This window comes from Carcharodon carcharias (assembly GCF_017639515.1).
Source record: "Carcharodon carcharias isolate sCarCar2 chromosome 35 unlocalized genomic scaffold, sCarCar2.pri SUPER_35_unloc_1, whole genome shotgun sequence".
NCBI classification, from domain to species: Eukaryota; Metazoa; Chordata; class Chondrichthyes; order Lamniformes; family Lamnidae; genus Carcharodon; species Carcharodon carcharias.
The window spans coordinates 3,079,559-3,091,967 of NW_024470701.1; the positions used below are offsets into that span (position 1 = coordinate 3,079,559).

The following is a 12,409-nucleotide window of genomic DNA, read 5'->3' on the forward strand; positions in this document are numbered from 1 at the left end:
CTTCAACAGAACACAGTATTAAGTCATCAAGAAAAGAAACACTGATAACATTAAATATTATGTTTTCTCACAGCGAGTGGTTTGAATCTGTAAAACAGTGACTGAGAGCTGGTGGAGGCAGGTTGAAATGAAGCATTCATTCGGGAATTAGACTGTTATCTGAAAATGAAGAAAGTGCAGGTTATGGGGAGAAGGCTGGAGAATAGAACTTGGTGAGTTGCTCATTGAGAGAGTTGGTGCAGACATGATGGGCCAAATGGCAGCCTTCAACTTGGTAACAGTTCTGTGATTCTCTTATTTAACTTGATCCTTCCTTTACCCTGTGTCCCTCCTATTTCAGTTTATGAATTTCTGCCTTTCGGTTCCAGCTTTAATTAGAATCAGTGAGAAAAAGTTACACTGGCGTAATTCCCAGTGCCACCCGGCTTTAAGGATCATTGACCAACCTCCAGCCAGGGTCGCGCGTCATGACGTCACAACGGAGGGTAGGTGGTGACCCTTCCTGAATCGAAAGAATAGGACCGGAGTTCGATTGGCCAATGATCTGCAAGCAACTGAGCAATTGGCTTACTCTGCTGTCAATCACAGAGTGGGCAGGGGTAGGTTTTGCTGAGCTGAGCCAGGCGCTTGGCTATTGGTCGGATTTTAAAGCGGAATTTTCATTACTGAAGGAAATTCGAGGGCTGCTGTATCTCTCCGATTGGATAATTTGGCTGTCACTCTGAAACTGAAACGCTCCAATCGAACACGGCAGGCCTCCATCACACTTTGTCCATTTGTTCCAGGAGCTGTCAGTCAAACACTGAAAGCTTTGATTGGACAAAACTCCGCGCTGGAAGCTGGGAATTGGCTTCGGATGCCTGATTGTTTCCATTGCTGACCGCATCTTTCGAAGCTTACTGATTGGTTGATGCGCTGTCCGTGATCGTGTTCAGCTCCCTGATGGGCTGATACTTCTGTAATCACAGGTGAAGCTCGCTGATTGGCTGAACTATCTGTGAGTCACTCGTCGTAGCAACTTGATTGGATGAAGCTGTTGCCAGCAAGCGGGTGGAATGAACTGTTTGGCTGAACTACCTATCAGTTAGCAGGTATCGCTCCCGGATTGGTTGAGACAACATTCAGCACCCACGATGAACACCCTGACTGGCCCACATGACTGGGCCAAAAGGCTGCAGCTCCCTGATTGAATGAAGCATCTGTCAGTCAGCCAGCAGATCACCTTGATTGGCTCAGGTAGCTGTCAGTCAGCAAGCAGGTTCTCCCTGAACGGCTGAGGGGTCTGTGGTGAATAAAAACAAAAATACATGGAGAAACTCAGCAGGTCTGACAGCATCTGCAGAGAGGAACACAGTAAACGTTTCGAGTCCGTATGACTCTTCAACAGAACGAAGGAAAAATAAAAAATATGTGAAATATAAGCTGGTTTAAGGGGGCGCTGGGGAGGAGTGGGGGGGACAGGTAGAGCTGGATAGAGGGTCAGTGATAGGTGGAGTTATCCAAAAGATGTCATAGACAAAAGGGCAAAGAGGTGTTGAAGGTGGTGATATTAGCTAATAAATGTGACAATAGGCGACATTAAGCGTAGAAAACAGGACGAGCAAGCTACAGATAGCTCTATTGGGGGTTGGGTGGGGGGAATGGATCAAAGTAGGCTAAAAGGCAGAGATAAAACAATGGAGGGAAATACATTTAAAAATATTGGAAATAGGTGGGTAAACAAAATCTCTTTAAATTATTAGAAAAAAGAGGATCAGAAAGGGGTGGGGATGGAGGACAGAGTTCACGATCTAAAGTTGTTGAACTCAATATTCAGTCCGGAAAGCAGTAAAGTGCCTAGTTGTAGGGAACGTTCGCTCTGGGACACATTGGTCCACTCCTCCATCACCCCCTACATCTCAACCCCTGCCACGGCACCGTTCCATACAACCGCAAAATGTGCAACACCTGCTCCTTTATTTCCCCTCTCCTCACTGTCCAAGGGCCCAAACACTCCTTTCAAGTGAAGCAGCATTTCACTTGCACTTCCCTCAAATTAGTCTAACCCATTCGCTGCTCCTAATGCGGTTTCCTCTACATTGGAGAGACCAAACGCAGACTGGGTGACCGCTTTGCAGAACACCTTCGGTCTGTCCGCAAGCATTACTCAGACCTTCCTGTCGATTCCCATTTCAACACCTGCTCTCGTGCCCACATGTCCGTCCTTGGATTGCTGCATTGTTCCAGTGAAGCTCAACGCAAACTGGAGGAACAGCACCTCATCTTAAGACTAGTCACTTTACAGTCTTCCAGATTGAACACGGATGTTCAAAAATTTTAGATCATGAACTCTCTCCTCCATCCCCTCCCGCTTTCTGATCCCCCTTTTTTTCCAATAATTTATATAGTTTTTTTTCCCAACTATTTCTATTATTTTTAAATGTATTTCCATCCATTGTTTTATCTCTACCTTTTAGCCTATTTCGTTCCATTCCCCCCATCCCACCGCCACTAGGGTTATCTGTACCTTGCTCGTCCTGCTTTCTACCCTTAATGTCACCTATTATTACATTTCTTAGCTTATATCACCACTGTGAACATCTCTTTGTCCTTTTGTCTATGACATCGTTTGGTTATCTCCACCTATCACTGGCCCTCTATCCAGCTCTACCTGTTCCACCCCCTCTTAAACCAGCTTCTATTTCACCTATTTTCTATTTTTCCTTAGTTGTGTTGAAGAGTCATACAGACTGGAAACGTTAACTGTGCTCCTCTCCGCAGATGCTGTCAGACCTGCTGAGTTTTGCCAGGTATTTTTGTTTTTGTTTTGGATTTCCAGCATCTGCAGTTTTTTTGATTTTATTTTTGTTTTTCTGTTTATCTTAGTGTCTGTGGATGAAAACCTGAAGCTGCCCCATTGGCTGTTGCGCCTGTCAGTTATGGGGCTGTTTTCCCTGACTGGCACAAGCAGCTGTCAGTTAGCAGCAGAGGTACCTGATAGGCTGAGGCGAATGTCAGTCAGCATGCGGAGTTCCCTCATTGCAGGAAGTGCCTGACCGTCAGCGGAAGGAGCGCTTTGATTGGCTGTGGCGGCTGTCAGTCACATGTTTTTCTTCATTAATTGAACAACTGATGTAACCGGATATTTCACCGCGTTCTTGATCTGCTCTCGGAACTTGGACTGAGTCACCCCATAAATAAATGTGTTTGTGCAGCAATTTAAAGTCCGCAACAGAAACCCGACTTGTTGTAAGACATATTCAGGATAGGTGAGGTAAATTAACCCTCTCACTTCACCATAGAAAAATTTTATAACAGACACCAGCCACAGGAGGATGAAGGTGCCGGATATGGTGAAGAGTATAATCATAGACTTCCTCCTGCTCTCCATCTCTGGGTCACTGCGATTCTCTCCCTTACTCTGAGCCCTCAGTCCCTTCCGGACTTGACTGGTCACTAAAATGTGTCTGACTGTCAGAGCGTTAATCAGCAGAATTAAACCGAATGGGAGCAATGGGGTTAAAACTTGATCAAACCTATAAAATGCAACCCATCCGGGTTCAGTAAATACGCTTGGCTTTGGATTACAGAACCACGCTACATTGTCAATTATCCCTGCAGGTTCAAATGTAAAGTATTGGGGGATGTTTTTTAAACAGAGCAGGATGCCGGTTGTCGCTAGAACCACAGCTGCAGTTTTCCCAGTGCAATATTCTGTTTTCAGCTTCTGGCAACAAATGGCCACAAATCGATCAAAGGAGAGAGTGATGGTGAACCAGACAGAACAGTCCATGGCTGCAGCCTGCAGGACAGCATGAATACTACACACAGGAGTGAGATACAGGAAAGTCACTGTGAAATAATAATAATTCATCTGGGTCAGTATGGGGTCTGTGATAATGACCATTAGATCCGCCATTGCCATGGCCACCAGGTAGCGAGTGGTGCAGGTGGAGAGGCCGCACTTTCCCCGGGACAGGATCACAATGCCCAGTAAATTAACTGTCAGAGAGACAATGGAGAAGAGCCTGTTAATTAATGATTAAACATTCTCTGTGTCTGACCCTCACACGGAGGTCACGATTTCAACACCAAAACAGAGTTTGGTCACAGGAGGACAGGCAGGCGACTGGCTGGTGAGTATTTCAGCTTTTAGTTTTGTTTTTAGATTGAAATCGGCAGCTGAGTAACAATCGCTTGTTGATTATTTTAAAATTAGTAACAAGCATAGGGGGAAATTAAACCAATAATAAAGGTGAAACAACAGAAAAAAAACGAGACTGGAGGGGGTGTATAAAGGACAGGAGTTTACCTGTGAGGCAGCCGAGCAGTTGTTTAAGAGCAGGGTCGAAGAGGCTGTATAAAGAGTGGAGTTTGCCTGTGAGGGAGCGGAGAGGGTGTATAAAGGGCCGACCGGAGCTTTCCTGGGAGCGAGCCAGTTCTCACCCAGGCACTGGGCGGTGCTGGAATTCGAAAGGAGTGATGTCAGGACGTGGGAGAGAGCTGATTGGTAATTACTGAGGAAGTTGTTTTCTATCTTTCCCACTTTACAAAGACATTACAGAATGTATGACTCTCCACATTTGCCTTTTTTTCATGAAAATGATAAATAGCTTTATATTTGGCTTTAATTTCTGGAAATAGTTTCTTTTTAATTTTAGAATGAACACAACATTTACCAAGAACTCAGTCCCGTCTGTTGCATGGGGATTCTTAGACACGCCTTGCAGTCTGGATGACCACATGTGCAGCAAGTGCCATTAGCTTCAGCAGCTTTAGCAATAGGTTTCAGAGCTTGAGCGTCAGCTGTAGACGCAGCGGTGCATCCGCCAGGAATGAGTGTTATGTGTATAGCACATTTTTAGATGTGGTCACTCCGCAGCATTGAAAGGGTGGAGCTTTTAGTGGTTTTCGCATAAAAGTGGACTAGTTCACAGGCCCAGGTGAAATGGTTCCCAGGCTGTTATATGAGGAAAGGGAGGATGCTGCAAGGGCTCTGACACGTATTTTCAAATTCTCTGTCCACACGAGGGGTGCCACAGGACAGCAATTGTGGTACGATTATTCGAGAAGGTCCGTAGCAATAAAGCAGGCAACTACAGGCTTGTGTGTCTGACGTCAGTGATAGAGAAACTATTGAAAACAATTCTGAGGGGCAGGATTAACCTTCTCTTGAAGAAGCAAGGATTTTTCAGGGAAAGTCTGCTTAACATTGTCAGGGGGAGATCATGTCTAACAAATTTGATTGAATTTTTCGAGGAGGTGCCTCGATTTGCAGATGAGGGTAGTGCAGTTGATGCAGTCAACATGGACTTAAGTAAGGCTTTTGACAATGTCCCGCATTGGAGAATGGTCAAAAAGTTAATAGCCCATGGGTTCCAGTGAAATTCGGCAAATTATATTCAAATTGGCTTAGTGGCTGGAGGCAAAGGGTGATGGTCAAAAGTTGTTTTTCCAAATTGGAAGCCTGTGACGAGTGATGTACTGATGGGTTCGGTGCTTGGACTCTGGCTGTTTATGGTGCTCATTAATGGTTAAGGCGTGAATTTAGGAGGTATGATCAATAAGTTTGCAGATTACACGAAAATTGGTGGTGTTGAAATAGTGTGAAGGAAGGCCTCCTATTACAGGATGATATAGGTGAGCTTGTAAGGTGGGCAAAGCAGCAGCAACTTGAATTTCATACTGAGAAGTGTAAGGTGATGGGTTCTGGGAGGACTGAGGCGGCAGGGGAATCCACAATGAATGGTAGGAACCCAGGAAGAAAGAGGATCAGAGGGAACTTGATGTACACGTCCATAGACCCTGAAGGCAGCAGCACAGGTAGATATGGTGGTTAAGAGGGCAAAAGGGATCCTTGCCTTTATTACCTCAGGCATAGAATATTATAACAGGGAGGTTATGTTGGAGCTGTATAAACCGCTACTTAGGCGAAAGCTGGTGCATTGTTTGGAGCTTTGGCCGCCACATTATTGGAAGGATGTGATCACATTAGAGAGGCTGCAGAGCAGATTCACCAGGATGTTGCCTGGACTGCAGCGTTTCAGCTATGAAAAGAGACTGGATAGCCTGGTGTTCTTTTTCTTAGAGCAGTACCTGATGGAGCTTTGGGAGATTATGAAGGGCATAGATGAGGTAGATAGGAACAAACGTTCTCCCCTTAGCGGAGGTGTCAATAACCAGGGAACATTAAGGCAAAGGGCAAGAGGTCCAGAGGGGATTTGAGGGATAATAACATCACCAAGAAGGTGTTTGGAATCTGCAACACACTGTCTGAGGAGTGACAGAGGCAGTAACCCTGACAGCATTAAAAAAGTATTTAGATCAGCACTTGAAACGGCATAGCAAGTGCTGCAAAATCGGATTTGAATAGATAGGTGACGCCTGGCACGTCCGATGGGCCTGTTTCTGTGTTGTAAAACTCATTATTCTGTGACTCTCTGAGTCTACGAGTGCGAGCAGGGCAGTGATGGAGTTTGAGAAGCAGAGGGACCATTAGCAGCGAGAGAAGCTGCAAGAGAAGCAGCGAGGCTGTTAGCAGGATCTGTTTGGGGAAATAATCAACCTGAATGAGGTTGGAATCTGCAACGTATTCCCTGAGGGGGTGGTAGAGGAAGAAACCCTCACAACATTTAAGACGTAGTTAGATGAGCACTTGAAATGGTATCGCACACAGGGTTAGGGCATAAGAGCTGGAAAATGGGATTAAAGTCGATAGGCAATTGAAGACTGGCACAGTCATGATGGGACGAATGGCCTGTTTCTATGCTGTATAACTCGGATACTCTGTGACCCTCTGACTCTATGAGTGCGAGAGGTGCAGCACAGCCATTGATAGTGGGAGAGTGCAAGAACCACTGGTACCATTAACATTGAGGGAGTGAGAGAGGAGCAGCGGGGGCATTAACTGTGAGAGAGACGGAGACGTGGTTACGATGAGATCAAAGCTGTGAACTAAATATTCAGTGGTATGTGATTTTTGAAAGGACTGGCAGGAAGAAATGGTGGGACAGCTTTTTTAGACGAGATAGAATACGTACAATCGCAAGAAGTTATTTTGGATCGGTTGATGTAGAATCCACATGGGTCAAACTAAGAAATAAGGGAGTGAAGACAGTGGTGGGAGTAGTGAATAGGGCACCTAACAGTAGCTATACTGGAGGAAAGATAATAAGTCAGGAGATAATTATGTAATGTAAAAATGGCAGTACATTAATCATTGTGACTTCAACCGTCATGTAGTTTGGGAAAATCACATTGGCAGAGGCAGACACGAGGAAGAAATAATGAAGTGTATCCGGGACAGTTTTCTAGAACAATTGCTGTTTTTTCCAGTCAGAAATCAGGCTACTTTGGATCTGTTCATGAATAATGAGGCAGGTTTAGTAAATGATCTCAGCGTAAAATATTCCCTCGGAAAAAAATGACCATAATATGGTATGATTTAGCATTCAGTTTGAGAGTGAAAATGGGTCCAAAGCAACTGTGCTAAACTTATAAAAAGGTAATTACAAATGAATGGGGGCAGATTTGGCTGGAGTAGACTGGGAAAGGAAGTTCACAGGAAAGAACGTTAATGAACAATGGCAGACATTTAAGAAACTATATCATGGCTCATATCAAAGATGTATCCTTGTGAGGAATGAGGATTCTAGGGTGGAGTTAAACCAACCATGGTTTACCCAAGAAGTTGAGGATAGAATCAAATTGAAAGTCATAAAAATACATACAGTGTGTCAAAGAATAAGGTAAGCCAGAGGATTATCAAATGTTTAAAACCCAAGAAAAGATCACCCAAATATATTAAAGATTGGGAATATAAACATTATGCGTGAACTAGCAAGCAATATAAAAATGTTCAGTAGCAGCTTCTATAAATACATAATTAATGCCCCTTAGAGATTGATGCTGCGGAAATAATAATGGGGAACCAGGAAGTGGCAGAGGAGTTGAATTAATCCTTTCAATCAGCCTTCATGGTAAAAGACACTAATAGCATTCCAAAAAAATACTAAATAATCAAAGGAAAAATAGGGTGAGGGAATAAAGGAGTGACTATCACTAGATAAAGAATACTATGGAAACTGATCAAAAAAAAAACATGATTTCCAAATCGAACCGATTTCTTCATTCCAGTTACCGACCCGCACTCAGTTCAATTCTACATTGACATATGCTCCCAGTCATACATTATCATTTGGATCTCGCTCAATGCAATACTGCACTGCCAGATAAAACCAGTTATAAATTTTGACAGGGATCAGCTATTCCACTCTGGTTACTAACCTACACTTAATACAATTTGACACTAACAGATACAGTCAGTGAAAGATTGTTGTCTCGAGTCAGGTGTTCCACTCTGTTTACTAACCCACACTAAGTACAATTTGACAATTACAGATAGACGCAGAAATATATGGTCACTGGAGTCAGGTATTGTTCTCTTGTTAATGACCCACTCTCAGGGTGATTTCCCTCTGACTCCCACTGAACCTTCCTTCAGAGAATTTGCCTTCACTGAGTTCTAATTTAACATTAAACCGTATTCCACGAAATATCAGGACTTGATTCATCAGAGAGCCTTTGAGTTACAAACAAAAGTTGATTTTCATGTGACAAAGTTAAGTGAAGCCGCAGAGACATTTCAAGACCTCTTAATTCAGCAAATTATATCGGTGATTCAGTGTGTCTATGACAGTGAGCAACAGATCAGCATGTAATATTTTCAGTCACAGTTTAAAATGAGAGAGCCGCTCACATACAGATTTACACAACTTCAGTAGTTATGGTCACTCACCAGGAACACCTATAACAGCAAGGATTGTGTAGAATATTTTCTGAACCACATAAATTGATTTCATCGTTGTAGTGCGAAGTGATGTGCCTCTTTGTACTGCTGGTAATCTCTGCCTTAAATGCTGAGGCGATACATTCCCAAAGCCTTTAATTTATACCCTGCGGGATCACCTCAGGGACGTTGAAATTGTCACATTGTTCAAATTATTTTTTAAGCATATGAACAAACAGATTGTGATATTGAGTTCTGAGAAACAATATGTTTATTTTCAAATGGAGCTGCCAGGTTCCAAATATTGGACTCTGCTTATTACATTAATTAACTATTAAAGAACAAATGCTGTATTCACCCGGATAATATGCTGTCCACTCAAACACCGTTAGTCCACCCTCTAGTTCTGCTATTGTTTTAGTGATATCCGTCACTTGATTGTTACCATTTATTGATTAAATGACAAATGTTAGACTGCCTCTCTCCACGCTGTTCCATTGTACTCTGCGATGTAACTGTCCTCTTTAACTGTGGAAATTCTGTTGTGTGATTACAGTGGGTTAAGGGTGACAATGTATAAGTAAATTTAATGAATAAAATATCATGATATATTTAAAATCTCCCAAAAATTGATTCCACACCTTAATCAAATGTGTATCCAGCTCATTACCTTTCTCTCTCCCCTCCCCCTCTCTTTGTTTCTCTCTTTTTCCTCAGTGTGTGTCTCTCTCTCGCTACTTCTTTCTGTGTCTCTCACTTTCCTCCTCTATCGCTGTTCCACTCTTTATCTCTCTCTCTGCTTTTTTAGCTCATTGTCCCTCCAAATCTTTCGTTCTCCGGCTCTCTTTCTCTCTCTCCCTGGCTCTCGCTCTCTCTATTCATCTGTGTCCCTCTCTCACACTCGCTGCCTCTTTCATCCTCTCCACCTTTCTTGGCCTCACTCCATCTCACTCAGTTTCCCTCCCTGATTCTCTTCCTCTCTCTTGCTCTCTGTGTGAGTTTGTGTGTGTGTCTGTTAGTGTGTATATCTGTGTGTGTGTTGGTGGATGACTCTCTCTCCCTCTCTCTCTCTCGCGTTTCTCAGTCTCTTTCAATCTGTGTATATGTCTGTCTTTATTTCTGCCTCTCTCGCGCTCCTCTTTCCCTCCCCCTCTATTTGCCTGTCTGTCTCTCTACTTATCTGTGTTTATCTATCTATCTGTCTGTTTTTCTGACTATCTGTCTGTCTATCTATCTATCTCTGTATTTTTGATTCTTTCTCTCTATCTCTTTCTCTCTCTCTTACTCTCTCTCTCTGTCACTTTATCTCTCTCTGCCTTTCTGCACCTCTCTCTTGCAAACTTTATCTGCTTTTCTGACTCTCTCTCTCCCTGTGCCCCTCTTGCTGTGTCTCTATCACTCACACTTCAATTCTCGCTCTATCGCTCTCGCTGTCTCTTTCTCTTCCTCTATACTCTCCCTGCCTCTCGATCTCCCTCTTTCTCTCTATCTCTCCCTTTGCATGTCAATATCTGTCTTTCTCTCTCTGCCTCAATCTCTCGCCCTCCTTCTCAGTCTCTCTCCCTTTGTCTCTCTGTTCTCTTTGCCTCTTTCACCTTCACTTTCTCTCTCTTTCGTGCTTGCTAAACTTCCCTTTGTTCTGTCGAAGGGTCATGAGGACTCGAAACGTCAACTCTTTTCTTCTCCGCCGATGCTGCCAGACCTGCTGAGTTTTTCCAGGTAATTCTGTTTTTGTTTTGGATTTCCAGCATCCGCAGTTTTTTTATTTTTAAACTTCCCTTTGTCTGTTTCATTGCTTCTCTCTTTCTCTGCCTCTTTTACTCTGCCTCTGCTTGTCTGTTTGTCTCTCCCTTTCCTTCTGTCTTTCACTTTCTCTCTCATTTTCTCTCTATCTCTCTCTTTCCCTCTCTCTCTCTCCCTCTCTCTATCACTCTCTGTCTCTCTTTAACACTATGTGTCTCACTCTGCCTCTCTCTTTGCCTCTCTCGTTCTTTTCGCTCCCCTTCTCTTTGTCAATACCTTTATTTCCCTCTCTCTCTGTCTCTCTCGCTGTTTATCTAACTCTGGCTCTCTCCTTCTCCCTATGAATCCCCCCATTTCTGTTTCTCCCTCCCCTATGAAACACACCCTGTCTCTATCCTCCCTGTTTCACCCTATAATTTTTTGTGCCTCTCTCCCCCTCTCTTTCTCAATCTATCTCTGCTTCACCAACTCTTTCTCGCCAGGCAAATCTCTTTTTTATCTCACTTTCATTTGCCCTCTCTCTCTCTTTATGTGTTGGTGTGTGTGTGTGTGTACGTGTTTCTCTCTCTCTGTCTCTGCCTCTCACACTGTAATATTCCCTTTGTCTCTTTCTCTCCACTCTCGCTCTCTCTTTCTCATTGTCATTCTTTCACTCTGTCTCTCTCTCTCATTATCTGTCTGCATGTCTCTCCCTCATTCTCACACTTTCCATATGTCTCTGCCTCTCTATTTTCGTCTCTCTATCTTTTCTGTCCCCCTGTAACTTTTTCAATCTCTCTCTCTCTCTCTCCCTCTCCAGCTCTCTTTCTCTCTCTCTCGCTCTCTCTCTCTCTCTCTCGCTCTCCAGCTCTCTCTCTCTCTCGCTCTCTAGCTCTCTCTCTCTCTTTCTCTTTCTCTCTCCCTATATCAAACAGCCTGTTTTCCTCATTCTTCCTCTTTCACTCTCTCATTTTATCTGCCTCTCTCTCTCTCTCTCTCCAGCTCTCTCTCTCTCTCGCTCTCCAGCTCTCTCTCCCTCTTTCTCTTTCTCTCTCCCTATATCAAACAGCCTGGTTTCCTCATTCTTCCTCTTTCACTCTCTCATCTTATCTGCCTCTCTCTCTCTCTGCCTCACCCTCCATGTCTTTCCCAGTGAGTTTCACTTTTTTGCCCTTTCGAAAGACCTCTCTCTCTGCCCTCTCTCTCTAATTCTGTATCAGTCTCTACTTGTGTGCGTGTACATGTTTCTCTCTCTGTGTCCCTGCCTCTCACTCCTTAAAATGTCATTTGTCTCTTTCTCTCCTCTCACTCTCTGCTTATCTCTCACTCTGTCTCTCTGTCTCATTTTCTCTGTCTCTCTCTCTATCTCACTCAAACTTTGTCTAACTTTTTCTCTCTTTGACACTGTCTCTCTCCCTTTTCTCTCCCCCTCTCTCTTTTTCAATCTCTCTCGCCCTATGTCATACACTCTGCCTCCCTCCTTTTCCATTTTTCCTTCTCGCATTCACTCTGCCTCTCTCTCTCTCTCTCTCTATCTCTCTGTCTCCCTCTATCTCTCTCTCTATTTCTGTCCCTCCCTCTCTCTCTATCTGTGCCTCACTCACTGTGTCTCTCTCATTCCGTCCCTCTCATTCTATGGCTCTCGCTGGCTCTTTCTCTCTATCTTTACTCTCTCTATGTCTCCCTCTCTTTGTCACTATCTCTCCCTCTGCATATCTATCTCTATCTCTCCCTGCCTCTCTCGCCCTCCTTCTCATTCTATCGTTCTCCTGTCTCTCTGTTCTCTTTCCCCTTCCACTCTCGCTTCCTTTCTCTTTCTCACTTGCTAAATTTCCCTTTGTCTATATCCCGGTCTCTTCCTCACCCCACCACTTCTTCTCTGCCTCTGCCTGTCTGTTTGTCTCTCGCTTTCTCCTTCCG

General features: G+C 43.9%; 1 long non-coding RNA gene across 1 annotated transcript; it reads left to right on the plus strand.

Moving 5' to 3' along the window:
* Positions 1-348: 348 nt before the first annotated feature.
* LOC121274178 lies at positions 349-3,203 on the plus strand. The gene is made up of 2 exons (XR_005942229.1): positions 349-599; positions 2,866-3,203. It is a non-coding gene; the product is annotated as an uncharacterized LOC121274178 (long non-coding RNA).
* Positions 3,204-12,409: the final 9,206 nt, after the last annotated feature.